Raw genomic sequence first — 8,270 nt, 5'->3', positions numbered from 1 at the left:
CTACAAACATATATTGGTCTCTCTCCCCACCCACCCCACCCCATTTTTTTCAAGAATAAGTTTAAGAAAAAAGTGAAAAAATGGCAATGTAAAAGCAACCTCCTTTTTGCATCATTTGCAGCTTGGCTGGCCTGGAAGTGCCCTGGGAAGTGCACTGCAGCGGTTGTCCCATCCCCTAATACGTGGGTGTATTTCAGCAATTCCTCCATGTGCAAGTTGTTGTTAAGTCTTCCTGGCTTTAGAGCACTCTTTCTAAAAGGCAGTCTTTTGCCTTCTCATTTCTTTCAATGTTTGTCTTTGTCTACTTTAGCTATATAATTCTTCTCCTTTCTGCTTTGCTAGTTTTTGTGGTAAATTAAAGTAGCGTGCATGCTTGCCCTTATATATATATCATTTCAAACGTAGAAATTTTCAATCAATTTTGTATATCCTAAGTACATTTGAAAAGCAGCATGTCTTGCTTGAAACCCCATTTCTGTGACATTCAGAAGCAACACCAGCAGTTTTGCCTACAATCCTTTTAATTACTTTTTGCTTTGATTAAGACAAATTTATTTCCCAGACTTGTGTGTTTGCACAAAAATACAAAATACAGAAAGATCCTATATCAACAAAATGACACCGGTTTTGCAAATTACCCTGACTGCAAATATTTATCACTTGAACATGTGTCAAAGCTGTACTTCCTAGAAACATTTATACTAAATTTTTTGCTTAATGTAGATGGAAGGAAAGGTGAGGAGGGGAGCTTAGAGGCAAAATTATACAGCATAAGAAATACAATCTAATCAAGTGTGTCGGGTACATGGATATTAATTTTGCCTGCTGCTCTTTCCTAAATAATGCTCAAGGCTTCCTATATTTTTTTAAGTTTCCTTCCTCTGTTGCCTCAATTCAAGAAGTTCAAGTGGAAAGGGATGCTGATAAATTTCGCAACATAATTTCAAATAGAGCTAAAATCGATATTTTTTTTCATTGGAGCTCAGAAAAAAACCCAGCCAAACCCAATATTACTTTTTATATGAAAAATTCCACATCTTATCAAAACTCAAGAAGGCATGTGTGTGCCTGGGAAGCAGTTGCTGAAGGAGCCAGTCTGTATCCACTCCATCCCAAATGATCCAGCTGTTATCCAGCTGACATCCACCTCTTGCGCAAACTTTAACTTTGGTCCCTATGATCAAAATAACAAATTGCTAACAAGCTTTCATCCCGTGTTGGAAATGTAATGTGCTCTTAACAAACATCTTTGAAAAGAAGGCATTAACCAAACGTTTAGCCACTGAGGATGGGATTGTCTAAAATTCTCAAAAAGCCTTCAGGATATTGCTGACTCTGTAAGCTACAGCTTGAGATGCTCTTCTGGTGGTTGAGGGGCAGAGTATGTCAGCACTATATGCCAGGTCTTTCAAGACAAATGTTTAACAGGCTTAAGGAGATTTCTAGGTTTGCTATAATAAGAACCTGAGAATGGCCCTACTCGCTCAGACCCAAGAGAGTCAGCCCAGTGTGTTGCCTTGGCAGTGGCCTGCAGCAGATGACTTGGGAAGAGCGTAAGACCTGGGTGACAGTATGTGGTACTCTCCCAGCCTCCAAGTTCAGCCCCTGAGTTAGGGGGGGCTGTTTTCTTTGCATTTAATAGATCTCAACGGATTTGACTGTGATTTTTTTTCTGTGATTTTCCTTCTTCAAAATCCTATAGACATTTGGCATTGTCAGTTCTCTCTCTGCCATACCTGCTCTACTGACAGGTTTGTAATGCACAGCCTGTGCTGCCTGGGCTGGTGTGGGTATTTCTGAGAGGGTACGGAGACAAAACAGCCTGCTCCTGTGGGAACAGCTTCTGAACAGTCACTTGCAGGATGTTTCTGAGCGTCAGAAAGACAGATTGGTGTAGCAAAATCACCACCAACCAGGTGCAAAAGCACTAGAAAATACATCCTAAGGAATAATAACTTGTATTTTTGTTCAGAAGCTGAAGGCATGTTTTAAATTTCACAATGACTTTAGGCCAGGTAAGGAAGACCAAGTCAATGAACGGCCAAGCTGAGGCTCAGCAAGGTCAACAGAATTGCCTCTCTCTATATGACTCGGAGGCAAAACTGGACTAGGAAACCGTTGTACTCTAACCACGGGATGCATGCTCAGCTAGGGGACAAGGCATGGCTGTAAAAGTAAAGAGAATGATCTCAGTGCCAATAGGTTTTTTTTCCTAAAACATCCTTTTGAAAGCTGGAAGCCAGTTTAGGCTAGGAGCAGTTTTTCCAGCATGGAGCAGGAGCGCATGGCCAGTTTCCCCATCTTGCTTTCTTTGTGGGAAGAGTAGTCCATGGAAAATTTATGACTGTGTGTTTACAGTAGGGATACACCAAAACAACAGTCTCCATCCTCCCTTATACCCATAGCAGCTCTTTGATTTTATGATAGTGCTGATTTATAATGTTAGAAACTCCAGTGTTAAAACCAGGAATATTGGATATTTCCCAAGCTTCCTTGTAGACCCAGCATATTCTCCATAGCTTTGAAATCTGCTACATTTATGGAATCTTTTATTTTTCCCTGTATTTTACTATTGCGACCCTTCGTTGACCAAAACAGGGAACCTGCATATTCCCTGCTCAGGTGCACTTGGCCACGTACTAAACTGTAGGAGATGTAGTGGCAGTATCCAAAGCTGGCAGCTCGCTGGAGAAGGAAAGTTGCCCAAAGCACCCTGATGCTCATGGTTTCAGGTTTGCTGTTGGTCTGGGCAGTGTAAAGGTAGTGTGCTAAGGACAGCAAGGCTTTACACAAAATTTTGAAAAGTGGTCAGTAGTGTTGACTGTCCCAAAAGGCCTGAGTTTCTGGAAGAAGATGCTCAGCACTTTTTAGAAAATCCTATTTATTTCAGGCTGGGTCCCTGAGAGCATGAGTAGGTCTTGGCACTTCATTTTTGCAAGTGAGGGTTTTTTGGATGCCAGCTCAGCATTGTGCTGAACATAAAAAATAGTATTATGCACTAGTCACAGAAAAAACTTTCCTTTTACATTTTTTTTCCACTTTGTTTATTTACGGGGGGGTGAGGTGGAGGAGGGTGGGTGGGTGTACTAGACCTGCAGCTTCTGTGTGGCGAGAAAAATTTCATTCTTTTCTCCAAACTTAACACCTTGCCATACCCATCCCCACTCACAATTGTTTGTTGTTAAAAAAATATGTTATTGATCAATTTGCTTTGAACCTGCTCCTTCTTTTTTTTTCTTTTTAGTATTACTAACTTCCATTTTTTGCGTGCTTGCAGATTCTGCAGCGTAGGATGTCCTCGTCTTGTCCTTGTTTCTGATGTTAAAAAACCTGCTCCATCCCTTTGCAAGTGACTTTTTTCTATCAGCCTGCAAACAACAAAAGAGGCTTTAAAGATAAAAAGGAAGAGGAAGCCAGATTCGCTTTTTAATAGTCTGGAGACTGGACACTATCCCCTAGAACAGGGGAGTTTGACTGCAAAAGCCTAGAGATGATTGAATTAAGCTCACACATGTAATGTCTTGTTCCCACAGGGCAGCCCCAGGTGGACTTTCAGCACCGGTCTGTTGCTAACAGGATATATAAAAACCCCAAACCAAACATGATCTGGAATCAATATGATATTATTCTTTCCTTTTCTTGCTTTCCACTGCGCTGCTTTCAGCCTGACAATATTGTAACCTTCGGAGTCACCTCTGCAGAGATCCTGCTCCCTCCAGAGCAGCAGTGGATGCTTTGCAGCCGTTTGCTTCTTCCCTAAGGTCAGATAACAAAAGTCTCACAATGAAATATTTATATCTTCTGGTTTATGCTTCTTCTGGCTGAACACGGAATCTGCAGAATCTTGTGCGTTAAAAAATGGTACAGATCTATATCAGAGATTTTAATTTTGAATGCTCCTTTTTTCTCAGCATACTATGGCTCAATTTGTTTTTAACAACCTTGCTAGAATTTCCTCTTTTTAGAGGGGTGCTGGTGCCCCTATGTTCACATTAACTCCTTCAACTTTAGCACTTAATTCTTCACAAATGCGCTTTCTTAGAAAGCTGAGGTTTTGCTTAACGTATGATGTACTTTAACATATCAAAGCAAATATTCAAAGCAGTTTTCTAAAAAAAAGGAACCCAAAACCCTTTACACAACAATTTACTCTTTGACTCTTCAGACATAATCTTCTTAGATTGATAATCTAACTTATTAAAGAAGAACATGTTATCACACTGTTTAGGCATATTGCAATTCTGCATCAATAAAACTGCAGCCTTTTTTTCACCTGGAGAACTAGGCTAGGCCACTGGAAATAAATATATTTTTGGAAAGTATTGTTCTAAACACGTCAAAGCAGCAGTATTTATTCAGTATTTGTATACAGCGGAAATTGAAGGTGCAGGATGATACAATCATGCTGCAGTTTTCATTTCCTGCACAAAAATAAACTGCGTACTACCGATTAGAAAGATCAGACAACATTTAATAGATTCTCAATTCAAGAGGTGTAATGATCAAGATAAGCTGACTTGATGCCCTGAAGAATAAGACTGTGAACGATTTAAGGTCAGAATAATGTTATGATAGGTCGCCCGTGGGCCTGTTGTCAGATGATATGTTCTGGCCATGGAGATTTGAGTTACCCGAGCCATTTTTATTACTACTGTAATAAAAATGAATAAGAGTAGGTTATGTCTCCCGTCCACTGACTTAATGTCAAAGCTGATGCTATGTGGTGGTGGATGTCTTCCTATAAAAGAGCTGGTGACCTATATTTTCTAGTTGTTAGTTGTTTGCAAATCAAAGGTGGAATTGATTCTTCCCCACTGGTCAGCAAAATACTAAGGACTTGAAGATGAGACGTTCTCCTCAGGTTAGGGCAAGACCTGATCTTTCAGGACACGGTAACTCTGGGGCTACCCATGCAGGTTTCCCAAACATGCCCTCTTTTTTATTCTGGATACATTGTCCAAGCAGAATTTGGGCACCACCACTGTCTGTCGCTTTTTTCTGGACCAGTGACCTTCTCCCTAGAGCTACCGCACAGTAATTCAAATCAGGCACTGTCCCTAGGGGATAGAAATGGGTGTGATGCTACCATGAAACATCACAAAGATTTACTGTGCCTGTGGCTGCAGGGCACATTAAGCCTCGGGCTTGCAGCCAGGGTTGCACTTGTTGTCCATGCAGAAACCATGCCCACGGAGCACAGGCAGTAGCTCCGGTACTTCCTGGGAACAACGGGCTGGTTGCTCCCCCAGGCACACGTTGTGCTTTGGGAGATGCCACGTAGGAAGGTGGCAGCCCGAGGCCGTCAAGCAGTTTATGCTGCCCTGTTAGTACTGTGGATGCAGTGTGAGGAAATGGGTCTCCAGCTGCAAAAGCATGACAAGTCTTTTTTATATTTCTCCTACAAAAATATATCTAATACAGTTACAGGTATTGATACCAAAGGAGATTCTGTTCTTAAGACAGTGAAAAATGCAAACAACCAAGACAGCAAGTTTTGTTACAAGCAGACCTATTTCTATTCGTTGTACCAAGGTTTGGGATCAGATGTGCAACATCTTTAGATACCTAAAGATGCAGGAGGCTATTCTTGAAAGCAATAGGAACCAACACCAAAGTGATCTGAAATTGGGATTAGAATGGGCACAGCTACATTGGCAAGCTCCTAAAAAATGGAAAAGATGGATAAACCTGGCCCTCACACCACAAACAACACCACAGTGAGCAGCAGGGGTTGTGATGGCTCAGATGGATTTTGGCACAGTGCTTGAAGTGGGTGAGCTTTGCCTAAATAGCATTTGTCCCTTCCTAGGAATTGTTTTAGCTGCATACTGCAGGGAAAAAAAGATCTCCTGGCACAGCCAAAATGTGGAGTTGTACTACATTTCCAGGGCTTTTTAAGATGCTATAATAAAATCAAGTCTTGATATCATGTAAAGAATGGTTCTGTGATAAATCAATGCAGAAAAACAGCCTTTCTGGTTTTTGGGAGCTCTGCATGTTTTGGAGCACGGCACATCGTCAGAGCTGGCTATTTGCCTCGCGTGTTTGCTAAAAGCGCAGTTGTGGGGGATCTGTGCTCAGCCTGCTTCATGCCCTCTGTGGCAGAGAGAGGCTTGGCTTTTTCAGCTGGGGGGGCAAAACCCAACCTGCCACACGTTGCCAGAGGGCAGCCAGAGAGCACAGCTCCGTGGATGTGCTCCGGTGATGGTGCGGATGAGCGGTAGTGAGGAGTTAACGAGGAGGAGTCGCAGGTACAGGGCTGGGCACTCCCATTGCTCCTGCCGGGTTTGGGCTGCCAAAAGGGCTCAGGAAGGCAGCGGGGTGATGAGTGCGGTGGGGCTGAGCCGGCTGCTCTGCCCTCAGCTACGGCGGCACGTCTGTCCATGCTGTGCTTAGCATCACTTCTGAATGCCAGCATCTGAGGCACAGCATACAACTCTGTCCTGAAGCAACGGCAGGTCTCCCATGGACCCCCATTTCTCTTTTGCCTCCTTAATACACTGTGAGAAAGAGTTAACTTTATGAATAAAATGTAAGTGATCCTCAGACTTCGATGCTCTGTTTTTCCTGATAGTTAGCTTTCAATAGTTTAACACAGCTGTTACTGTAGTGCATTCGTGGCTTGCCGAGAGCTGCAAACATCACGCACAAGGAGCTTTCTAAAAGCTTGCACTTATTTTTCAAAGCTGATAGTTCCTTTCTTGTGAAGATATACTCATATATAACTCTGCCCTTGTAGGGTACCGCTGCCCGCTTGGTTTGCAGCACAGCAGGGCAAATAGCCAGTGCTGGGAAGTGGGGTAGAGTGCCTTAAGAGCTGAAAGCAGTGCTTTTGGATTATGACTGGGATTGCAACTTTGCTGTCTACTGCCTCAGATATTTACAATTACTTTTAGCAAGGCTTTAGCAGCTGTTTCACTGATTATCCAGACAATTAATTTACTTCTGTCTATACATAGGACAACCTAACAACTGTGAGGAACTTCGTGTGCAAAGTGACTTCCACCTCCGTGGTCCCCTAGAAAACCAGCACTTTCACAGACACTAAAAAGAGCAGAAATTAAGAGCAAGCTTATTTCAGGTTTGTGTTCACTAGCACAATGCCAGCAGAAGCGTGGCCAAGGTCTCTGAATGTACACGCCAAACTCTTGTGCAGAAAGCTGCTGTCTCTTCTATCTGCAGGTCTCCACAACCTTCTCCACAAGCTGCACAAGCTTGTATGCAATGCAAACAACAGTTGCAATGGTTGTTCCCATCTCTGTGCATGCCTCGTGAAGGCAAAAGACCCTGTAAACAGTCTCACCTGCAGTAACAATCACAGGTCTTGTTTCTGTTGTGGGAAAGATGGATTCATTTGACCTGGTCACAATAAAAATGTAGGATAAACTGGGTAAACATAATCTCAGTGTATTAGGATTTAAATGGCATCACCAGTAAAATGAGGGAGAGCAGGAAGCAATAAATCTCAGCAGTACTAAACTGATTATATTACACAACCGTTGTGGTATTAATCACATCCTTTTGCACATATACAATGTGTGCAATGCAGCTGAGCTGGTGTCAGTATAAGAAGTTTTATCTTTTTACTCCCATTCCTATGCACTTTTAAATTCATACTAGAGATGACGCACAAATAGAAATTTAATTTTCTTTCCTTTTTCCATTGAAAAGAACCCCCCCCGAAAACCTCATCTTCCAGCATTGCTGGCACTTCCCACACATTTCACATATTTTAAAGATTCACTATGAATAAAACCACACACTTACTTTCAAAGTAAGCCAACTTTTAATTTATTTTGGAAAAAAAAAAATAATGCTCTTTAATGAGGACAGACTTCTTTTGATTTGGAGATCGAGAACTTGAAAGCCTTACTAGCGAGGGCTGCAGCTGCGGTACCACAGGCTGCTGCTGGGAGCCTGCTGCATGGAGAGAGGCGTCCCCCCCGCCTCTGCCTGCACGGGGGGACCCTGTGGGACGAGGGGGCCTCCAAGGGAAGAAGCTGGTCCTCAGCACGTTCTCTTGTTCTCTTGTCAAGTGGGTTTGAGTCACGTGGGAGCAGGAGGGACGTGCAGGGCCGGGTGGAGGCTTCCTGCCCACGCAGGAGAAGTGGGGTTTTGCAGAGGGGAGGACGAGGCGACAGGTGGTTGTGGGAAGGGGAGCTGTGGCTGGGAGACATGGCGTAGCCATGAAGGGCTCCTGGATGCTGCACTGGCGGGCACCACCCTCATCTCAGCCTTCCCCTTGAGGCTATGCCCAGCTCCGTCCTGAG

The sequence above is a fragment of the Calonectris borealis genome, chromosome 3, assembly GCF_964195595.1.
Source record: "Calonectris borealis chromosome 3, bCalBor7.hap1.2, whole genome shotgun sequence".
NCBI classification, from domain to species: domain Eukaryota; kingdom Metazoa; phylum Chordata; class Aves; order Procellariiformes; family Procellariidae; genus Calonectris; species Calonectris borealis.
Note: the sequence above shows the minus strand (reverse complement) of the source record.